Here is an 11,314-nt window from a genome sequence, read left to right on the forward strand (position 1 = left end):
ATTTTAGGTATAAAAATGTAATTTCAATTTGATATAATTGGTTTTTTAACCGATTTTGTAATTGATAGGTAGGTTGACGTCGTTGCAGTGTGTATTTGACGTTATGATAATCTGTAGCTCTTAAAGAAAGGGGTAATAAAAATATTATTAAAGAAAAAGTAATAAACATACGCTCTTGAAATTTAAAACATAGAAATTTGAGAATATTTCCAATATTTGTATTATGTTTTCATGTGAATCCATTGTGTACATCATATTTTGTAATACTCTATAAAAATAGTAAAATTTGCTAATTTTTTGCATTTTGAGATGCCCCCTCTGGTAACAAGACGGTAGAATTTTGCGTTTCTTACATATATTGTATATTATAGTATTACTCATCAAATATTATAGTTTGAACAAAATGTCTTTTGTAGTATTTGTAAAATTTGCTTTAAAGTGCTAAAAATTTGGCGTTTTCCTATATAATCCTATAGTAAATCTACCTGTATTTTGAGACGGTCCCTCAAAAATACCTGGACGGTAGATTTCCCCTGTACTTTGCACACACCTCCTAACCTCATTAGCATAAATCGGAAGAATTCGGAGGTAAACGTAACGAAAGATGAACAAAATCCGTAAACATCCGAACAGCTTTCCTCGCGAGAATTCAGCGAGACCAACATGTTACAGGTGAAAATCGAGAGAGAAATTCAACATGAAAAAAGAGGTAAAACTTTATATTATCTCGATTTATAAATTTTTTAAATTGCAAAAAGTTGAAAAACAAACGTTTCTTTACCTGAAAAGTGAAAGTAGGTTTGCAGTTTCTTATTCTGTCAAGTGCTATTTCACTTTAAAGTGTCGAAACAGCACCTCTCGATTCTGTAAACATGTTTCCACGTGGAAGGGAGTAGTTGTGATGATCATGATGAACCCACATACATTGATTTAGTGAACAAAAACACTCGTAAGTGGAATTTCATTTATTTTTTCGATTACCTATAGCACGAAATGCCTAAATATTTTAGGGCATGTTTGTCAAATGCTGTTAATTGCATGTCTAAAATTGAAGAGAAAATCCAGGTGTGCTATAGTTCGTTCCTACTTGTAAGGTAATCTACTTTGCATGCATATGCAGAGTTACGCGTATAAAAGTAATTATTCTTACTTATCAATAGGTCTATGGTGAGGAACATATGTGTTTTTTCAAATACCATGAGACTAAAATTTAATTCTATCCGTACTCGTGTGTATGCACAAGAAGTTCTTCCGAATTTCCTCTACACATATACATGTGTATCTTGATAAAGGATATAAGGTTTGTTTACATTTGTTGGCAATTTTAATAGTGTCAGCTGTTTATATCAATCATGCAATTTTCATTAGAGCCTTCTGATCAAAATATGGTTGTTATTTTTTAATTTAATATCATAGAATTTATGATCAGATATTTAAATGCAGTTCTCACATACTTGTGATGTATGTATCAGGTATGAAACTTCACATATGCAGTTGTCGCCCACATGGCGCAGTGATTAGAATGTCTGCTCTAGAGTCAGGTAGTAAGGAGTCAATCCTTACGTCGCTAATTTGAATCCCACTGAGGGACGTGGAGACTGGTCCTTGGATGAGACCAGTTGGTTGGATAAACCGAGGCCCCGTGTCGCTGTAGGTGCTAGCACAAAAAAGATTCCTCCCTGCTCAAAGACCCTCACCCAAAATTTGTAGCCCTCCACCCGCAAGTGGTGGCATTTCCATATGAGTGAAAATTATTCTCGAGAGGGACATTCTAAACAACATACAATCAATCAATCACATAATTATGCAGTTTATGAAAATTTTGAATATTTCTATGTGTACCACTATTTTCCCTTTTAAAGTATATTGCCCATCTTAAAGTATCTACTGAAATAGTATAAGTATATACTAGAGGTACTGTAAGCAATGAGCTCTGACACTAAATGATACCCACAGCTAATTCCCATATGAATATAATGACTGTGTCCATGTTTTTCTATGGGAAACCCCAAATATGTGGCGGATCAAAAAGTAGAATAGAAGATGCACAATTGCAATATGTAATATAGATTCTGTGAAAGTCATCAAATATCAATATGGTATATTAGAGGAATTACAGGATAAGAGATGGGTACACCGAAGCATAACAGACGGACAGAAATACCAATTACTTAATATACCCTCCCGCTTTTCAAGCGGGGGGTATAATAAATCACATGCTTGCGTGCATCAATCTGTGTAATAAAAAGATATTTGTAATTATAATGTATTTGAAAAGATCATTAATTTACATTGATGTTTTGCATTTTTGTTTGTAAGAATACATGTATTTAATTACATATTGTTTAATTATTTCAATGTGTTAAATGAAAAGTAATTTTCTTTTTTGTTTGTCTATTGCAGGTACAGCTGTAGAGTACATTTCGAACAGCCATCTCCAGGTATGACAAAAGTTTACACAATTGACCCTATAAGGTTAAATAAACAAGCATTATTGAATTTAGCACATGCAAATGTGAAATCATTGTACGCCCAGGCTAGAAATAGTTTTCTTTCACTGCTCACTCCGGCTTTTTACCGGTCAGATCATCATAATATCACTATCCCACTAGGCTACTAGATTTAATAAAAAAGAGACTGATCCAAAACCATAGTAATAATAATAATCATGATAAATGTAATAGTTATATTTTGTTTATTTAATGTGATACACAGTTGGACATTCAATAATTGATCTAAACAAAAAAGGATTCCGAAATGACAGAACTTTGAAACAAGGCTGTCAAGTTGCTAGCCCAACTATAATTGTATTTTGTTATAGATTTACATAGATCTGACCCAAAAGACAGATGCCCCCTTCCATGTACTATCCTAGATAAAACAAAATTCACTGACCCCAGTCCAGTGGGCCTTCAATTTTTTTTGCCTTGCATTGTAAAGTCAGCTATCGAGACATTTTGTCTTTTTTGTTGTTTGTTTTTTTAATGATATGCACTATCCCACACAAATTATACACACAAGAAAAAATATTTTTTCTCCACTTTCAAAATATGGGCTTTACTGATCTTTACATGTATTCAATGTATGTCTTAATTTTCTTTTGAAGAATGATAATTTGTTGATTGAATTTAAAAATGGTCTTTAATATGTATGCACATGATAGTGATGATACTATATTAAATGCACAAAAATTATAATTTCAATAAAATAAAACAAAAAAAGCAAATGTTTAAAAAAGGAAATCAAATCAATTCATTTGTAATGTGCAATGATTGAATGTTTCTTACAGGATATACTCTGAAGACAGTGATGTGCAAGTTCAAGGTTTGCCTGTTGTGAGTATTGTATATGTAACTGTAGAGATAAAATTATAACATATTTAATATGCAACATTATTTAATTATTATCATGCTCATCATGCTGATTGTAATAGATAAATAAATAATATTAAGCATGTCCAATTACTCCAATATCTACATGTACAGGTATATAAATGTATAAAAGAATCCTGGGTAAACTTATATATATAGTTAGAGAGAGTGAGAGAGAGAGAGAGAAAAAGAAAGATGTTGATAAAAGGGTCAATATAATTGAAAATCAGGCATCAGTGATTTTTGGTTTTTTTTTAATTCTCAAAAGATTTAATCACATTCTGTTCTATTTTTAGCAGATACGAATGGGTGAAGAAATTCTCACATTATCATGCTGCCTAATAGTACATGTAAGTTCAAAGGCAGAAAAAAATTTATAAATAGAAGAGAATTTATAAATACAGTGTTGTTTGTCTGTTTCGGCAAACAATTTAATGAACTGAAAATTATGCTGATACATAATCAGCATATTATGCAAACTGTAAATGATTGCATTACATATTTTTTCTGATTTGCATGTAGTGCATGCATTGATATTTGTCAGTAACTTTCATTCATTTTTCTCTCCACATTATTGCAAATGCTTGTATTTTATTTGGATTAATTAAATGTAGAGGATTGTATTAACTTATTAATCATATTTGTAGTTCAGCTGAAACAAAACAAATTATCTGATGAAAGCTTCAACCACGAGAATCTAAGAAAGGATGTCAAGTCCAAAGAAAAGGTATGTTGATTACTAGTGATGATATGTTATTGGTGTATATAGAGTGCAGCAATGAAATAGAGAGAACAATAGTTATCCGTAGACAAAAAATTAAATCTTATTTCTTTTCAAGAATAGGCAGGTCATTATTAGTCACTCTGAGATAGTTAAGAACAGATTTAGATTTGTTCAGATCATATAGCTATAGGGTAAGGTGGGTCCACAGTGGGGGGTCAAAGTTTTATTCTGGAATATTTAAGGCTGAAGCCTAGCTTTTATCATAAAATCTATTCAATATTATCATGCGGGGCCACGATACCGGTACATCATGTTTTTTGAATGAATACATCCTAGTACAGAATCTCAGAGTCAAGGGTAATGGATGTGCCATAATTAGAAACAGAATGTTTATCTTGGAAAGTCTATGTAAATATTGGAAAATCATTTTGTTTATTTCTTGGCTTTTAAGTTAAGTAGAGATTAAAATACCTGTTATATAAGTTTTCATAATTTAAATTCCTATTTTATGAAGACTTAAGTTGATATCTACATGTTTGTAAGTTAAAAAAAGCTACAATTTTCAGAAAGAAAGCAATATTTTGGGGTTATAGATAAGGGGCATAACTCTTATCATGATAGTAATGATGGATTTCAGATAATATGAATGTGAAGAATGTGTACTGTTGGGAAACAAGTGAATACAGGGCAGTCTAATTAAGTACAGTTAAACAACAGTATCTTAAAATAAAAAAAAAACTTTGACTACCTAGGATACATGTATGTTGACGTTCATGACAGTATTAGAAATTGGATGAATGCATGATTTGCAAACACTTGAAATTGCATATATATATATATGATTTACTTATGTTAATTTAATTTGCTCATTTTGCACATATCTCTTTCTCATGCAGACTATTAATGAACAATGGTAGATTGACTAAGCAACTGTAAATGGCATACATGTATATAAGTTTTATATACTCTGTATAGAGTTTAACTTTGGTATATATCTTTGACAGTTGACACTGAGTGATATTTTGAACACATTGAGATATCAAAGTCATTTTAAAGTCCCTTGAACGACATTTTTTTAATATATATATATATATATATTACCCTGAATCTATTGGACATCTCAGTTTTTTTCAGCAGTCCTATGATCATTTCAAGATAGCAAGTGTGACTTTATTTTATTGATTCAATTAATTAAGAATTATAAAAATATCAATCATATACTTTTATGTTAATGCATTAACATTTTATATTTTTCAGGCCATATAACAAATGGTTGCTGAATTCATGAAGACTAGCTGGGATGATACAGTACTTTTCTACTCATATGAACCATATCTAAACATCATTTGAGGATCCTTTTCTCAGAAAAAAAAATTCGCATATTCAAAGACTCTATAGTTCATGTTTATTTGTACGTTGTTTAACATTCTTCTTGAGAAACTTTCACTCATATGGGAATGCCAACATTTGTCGGTGGAGAGCTGCAAATTTTGTCCTTTACTTGGCACACATGGCTAATTGAACAATGAGGGATCTTTTTGGTACCTACTGCAACACAGCACCTCTGTATATACAGTCTCATCTATGTCTGACTGTGGGATTTTGAACCAGCAATTTATGGATCAACTCCTTACTCATTATACTCTCGAGCAGATGCTCTTGCCACTGTGCCAAGCAGGTGACTTCATAGGTTATAAAATGATAGAATAAGATTTATAACTTAAAACTGATTTTTTTTATTCAAGCACAGTATTACAAAATGTTTGCAAAAAAGGGAGGTAATAGCTACATGTAGCTCTCACTGGTATTGCATGCTTACACTATATGAATTAAATACTGTAATTTCACATGTATTTTAAACCAGTAAAGAAAGAAACACTTGAATATTTTTACTATGAATTTTATTATAAGGTTGATTACCTTTAAAAAAAATGGAACTTTTTAAAAAAAATTGTGATTAGGAAAAAAAAATATTTAGAATGTACATGTGCACTTAATTTTGTTCATTAAAAATAGTCAAAATTTGGAGATCTTGTGAAGGGTATCTACATGTAAATACTGATTTTATAAATTTTTAATTCATTTATAAACAGCATAATTTTTATTACATGTATAACAAATGTCTGTAATATACAACTTATTTGTTGTTGAAGATTCCATTGTCTGTCTACATGAAGTGCTTAGTAAATTTCTTGTAAATAAAAACATGATTGTATGCTATAAAGTATTTGTTTTCTTTGTCTATTTTTCAATATGAGTCATGATATATAAATGGTGTGCATATCAGTTTAAATTATTTTTGTTGAATTCAGTTAACAGAAAAAAATTAATAACTGATTATGATTATGTAGATAGTTACCTTCCAGAAATATTTACATGTACTAGTAGCTGCAGATATGTAGCTTATTTGATATCAAGTACCTGTATTTATTAAACAGAAATTTAGTGAACACATTCTTATACCTAAGCAGTATTTCATACTGAAAATACAATGTGTTAATTTTTTACCTATTCAACATAAAAATTGACCAGAAGTGATCTCAATGAAATAAAACATATCTCACAATATCCCCCCCCCCAATTTTATCACAATATAAATGTATATAAATAAAAGAAACTGACTATACCATTAAAGAAAATCTTGAGTTGTCTTTCCTTGTTTCAATAAAATATCTGATGCAATGAATGCTCCCTTAGGTTCATGACCGTGAATATTAATAAGGTTGGGAGGTGTGTTGCATGTACACTGAAGTTAATGCAAGTTATATATGGTATAAAAATGAAGAGTTTCGCTATTGTAGTTTTCACACAATAAAACTATAGTCGGCCCCCTTAAATACGTTTTAAATCCCGCAATTGTCGACATGATTTTGAAAGCTGAAAAGATGGTAATTGCTGTAATACATGCGAGAAGTATAAGGGGTAGCATTTCGAGAGGATTCCGACTGATCCCGAGAACCTGAAATGATAAAGACCCTGTCCGAACAGGTGATATAAATTGACAGGTGATAGATGATACCCTGAACATAATCCAAACTTTAAAGATCCTGTACGAAAGAGAATTTCAATGGAATTAAGTTAAGAAAATCTGAGTGTTAAATGCAAGGCTAATTAATTAAGAAAATATAATAAAGTGAAAGCAGACAACAGTGTGCTGATAAAAAATCAAATTAAATTAATGCTTTGTTAACATGTATTCAGCTAATTAGATTAATGACTTGTTGAGACGTATTTTCCTAATAACTGACGATTAAGGTCTACAACTATTTAAAAAGAGAGTGATTATGGACATAACACTTTTTCTGTCTGCAATAGTCGTTTCGGATCCTGAAAATGTTGTCTACAGCTTACTTATACCACGCAGAAGAGACAATTATTAAGGAATTGCTTAAAGATAAAGAAAGTATCCAGAAAGTATACAATGGGCTGAAAAAACAAATGGGTTGAAGAATCATCCACTCGTTGAGCAGAAATAAGATGAGTGTAAGAAAGAATCGGAGATGAAAACTCTATTTAAAAGTTTTCACATTTTTTTTCTTTTTCTTTACATTTAGACTTCTCTTTTCACTATCTACAATTTCACTGTTATTTCACTGTTATAGAAGCGAGGGACTGGCGATTATGGAGATTGATCCGGAATCAGAACAATTCGCATGTATGGTATCTTCACAGAACATGTAGAAAAATTAATATTCTTTTCATATTACCAGCATTTAGCATATTTTTTCTGTACAGAGAACAAGAAGGCGCGGCGGAAATATCTCCCCAGTCATGCGCGGGACAAGATCCGGGGTGAGAGTCTAAATGATGATTCTTAAAAAATTATTATTCTCAAATGAAACTGTCATATAATCATGTATGTTGTTCAATTTATAGAAATAAGATTGTGGACCAGTCATCAAGATTCAAAAGCCCCTATTGCACGAAGTCCTTTATACGGAAGAATGAACTGAATGTGTAAATAACCTCAAAACATAAAAAAGGCATTTAACGGCATTTATATGCCCAAAATGTCAGAAAGCATTTGTATATAAAACAAATGCTAAAAGAGATGAAAATAAATTTAAACGGACGAAGCAGCTCTCCAAAGAAAAAAAAAAGAAAGTTAAAAATAATTGTGCTGTGAATTGTGTGCATGTGTTTCATCTGACAATCTTGTGTGAATTTATACTGTTTGTTGTTGTTTTCAGAATAAAGGATAGGGGATAAAATGCCAGAAATGCGAGCATCTCAAATAACAAGCGCTAGTTGGACGATCACAAAAAGTTTCACGACGATAACAAGAAAGCAGAGAAGGCGCGTGGCCTTAGCTGCAGGAAATACAACCTCCCCCAATAGAAAAAGCCTCTATCTACATCAGAGATCTACCCATCAAACTGGCAATGGGGTAGATTTAAGTTTTCCGTGGTAGGGCACAGAGGAACCTGCTCCTTGGGAAGGCGACGAGAATTTTGAAGGCAACATACATGGCACATAAAGAGTTTATTCTCGAGGAAGGAGAAAACGGCGTGGTAAAACAAGAGGCCCATGGGCCTTATAGGTCACCTGAGCATTATGCAACAACTTTCCAGTGATTGAATTTGATTCATGTTTTAAGCCAGATGCTATGGCATTCACAATTTTGAAAGAGGCATCATTGATCATCATAACTATACACTTAGCAGTTGCTTAGTTTGGTTACTTAATACCCATTGACAAGGCAGAGGAACAAAAAATACATTTCAACTAATCAGTAATATTCAGCAATAATCAGTATAGTGCCCCTACTACACATGAACCCCTGACCCTTAGGCCTAGATCCACACATTGCACAATTTTTGAAAAGGCATCCTTGCTTTTCAAAAATATTTGATTATAATTTAATTAATACCTAGGAGCAGATTTCAAACAATTCATTCATTTTCAGTCTATAAGTATAGCCCCCCCCTCTCTATGGTACCCCCTGACCATGGGGCCTTGAAATTCACAATTTTGGAAGATAACGGTCCTTGTTCGTAACTATATAGGTAATTCAACTGCTTAAAACCCAGGAGCAGAGAAGAAAATTTTCAAAGATTTTATGTATTTCACTATAATCAATAGAGCCCCCCCCCCCTCCCCTAACACCAGAACCTTGACCCTAGGGCCCTAAAATTCACAATTGTGGTAGAGGCACTCTTGCTCATTATAACTATGCATTTAGTTTGTTTATTTAATACCTAGGAGCAGAGAAGAAGATATTCAAAGAATTCATGAATTTTCACTACATAATAAATAGAGCCCCCCCCCCCCCCCAACACAAGAACCTCTGACCCTGGGGCTTTAAAATTCACAATTTCGGTAGAGGCACTCTTGCTCATTATAACTATGCATTTAGTTTATTTAATACCTAGGAGCAAAGAAGAAGATTTTCAAATAATTCATGTATTTTCACTATATAATCAATAGAGCCCCCCCCCCCCCTTAACACCAGAACCCCTGACCTTGAGGTCCTAAAATTCAAAATTTTGGTAAAGGAACTCTTACTCATCATAACCATGCACTTAGTTAATCTATTTAATAACCAGGAGCAGAGAAGATTTTTAAAGAATTCATGTATTTTCACTATATAATCAATAGAGCCCCCCCCCCCCTTATACAAGAACCTATGACCCTGGAGCTTTAAAATTCACAATTTTAGTAGAGGCACTCTTGCCCATCATAACTATGTACTTAGTTAGTTTATTTTATACCTAGGAGTAGAGAAGAAGATTTTTAAAGAAATAATGTATTGTCAATATATAATTAATAGAGCCCCGCCCTAACACCAGAACCTCTGAACCTGGGGCTTTAAAATTCACAATTTTAGTAAAGGCACTCTTGCTCATTATAACTATGCACTTAGTTAGTTTATTTAATACCTATGAGCAGAGCAGAAGACTTTCAAAGAATTCATGTATTTTCGATTTATAATCAATAGAGCCCCCCCCCCCCCCCCAACATTAGAACCCCTGACCCTGGGGCCATAAAATTCACAATTTTGGTAGAGGTGCTCTTGCTCATCATAACTATGTAAGTAGTTTGTTTATTTAATAAACAGGAGCAGAGAAGAAGATTTTCAAAGAAATAATGCATTTTCACTACATACTTATTTAGCCCAACCCTAGCACTAGAACCCCTGACCCCAGGGCCATGAATTTCACAATTTTGGTAGAGGACTCATTGCTGATTACAATCATGCAAACAGTTTGACTGCTTGATGTCCAGGAGTAAAGAAGAAGATTTTTAAAGATTGCATAAATTTTAGTGGTTTTAGCCCAACCCCTCAGGCCCCAGGGGGGCAGGGATCATGAAATTCACAATTTTTGTTCCCCTTCACCCATAGATGCTTTGTGCCAAATTTGGTTGAAATTGGTTCAGTGGTTGCAGAGAAGAAGCTGAAAATGTTCAAATGTTAACGCACGACGAACGACGAACGACGACGGACGAAAACAGATAGCAATAGGTCACCTGAGTTTAGGTGACCTAAAAAGACCAATAACTTCCCAGCGGATAATTCGTTGTCTGCCGCAGACATAATCTCTACAGTAGAGAAAATTACAGAGGAGGAAAAAATGTCCGTCAGATTTATATATCTGTTGGATTTATCTTGCAGAATGTTGAGACGGAAGAGTATCGTTATTTCATACCTGATAGAAATGAAACACTCTTCCCGAGACCAATATTAGTTGGTAGCCTGGAAGATGTTGACAAAAAAGTGTGGGGGAGATTTAATTATATAAATCTCTTTGAACATCTGATGCGACAGCGACCTTACAGCAAGTGGAGGGTGGTGCATGTTACCAACATTAAAATTGTTCTCTACCAAACCACATACATTTTGAATTAATGTGTTATAAAGTCTCACACTTGAAAATATGTACATAAATTAATTTCTTTCTATTCCTTTAATTACATTGTAATTTAGTGATTTTGTTTATGATATAACAATAAACATCTATTCCTTTGATGTGGGCACTGAACAGTCTGCGCGTCGCGCATGGGCGAGCACGCTGGACCCTGTGTATACTCAGTGAAGCGCCCTTGTGGCACAGCTGCAGCCCCGCACGATCATTTGACCGTTGACCGAGAAGCAAGCGCCATCTTATCGTTTACAGTTTTCATCGTTTTAATTGGTTTTGCGAGCTGCTGTCAAAGGAAGAATGAGATAATGTTGTGCGAGATGATGCCAGAGACCACCGAGAAGATCGAAGGGGTCCGA

At 33.3% G+C, this 11,314-nt stretch overlaps 1 long non-coding RNA gene and 1 pseudogene across 2 annotated transcripts; both read left to right on the plus strand.

Moving 5' to 3' along the window:
* Positions 1-2,408: 2,408 nt before the first annotated feature.
* Positions 2,409-5,754, plus strand: LOC134264380 (uncharacterized). 2 transcript variants are annotated; one of them, XR_009991511.1, is made up of 5 exons: positions 2,409-2,441; positions 3,290-3,335; positions 3,687-3,721; positions 4,019-4,098; positions 5,353-5,754. It is a non-coding gene; the product is annotated as an uncharacterized LOC134264380 (long non-coding RNA). The 2 variants fall into 2 exon arrangements; XR_009991512.1 differs by lacking the exon at positions 3,687-3,721 and having other exon boundaries at positions 5,353-5,753.
* A 1,305-nt stretch (positions 5,755-7,059) lies between these two features.
* On the plus strand, positions 7,060-10,942 carry LOC134264384 (uncharacterized; annotated as a pseudogene).
* The last annotated feature ends 372 nt before the right edge of the window (positions 10,943-11,314 follow it).

Source organism: Saccostrea cucullata, unplaced genomic scaffold (genome assembly GCF_032062105.1).
Source record: "Saccostrea cucullata isolate Sc308-1 unplaced genomic scaffold, CSIRO_AGI_Scuc_v1 ctg1917, whole genome shotgun sequence".
Lineage (NCBI taxonomy): Eukaryota > Metazoa > Mollusca > Bivalvia > Ostreida > Ostreidae > Saccostrea > Saccostrea cuccullata.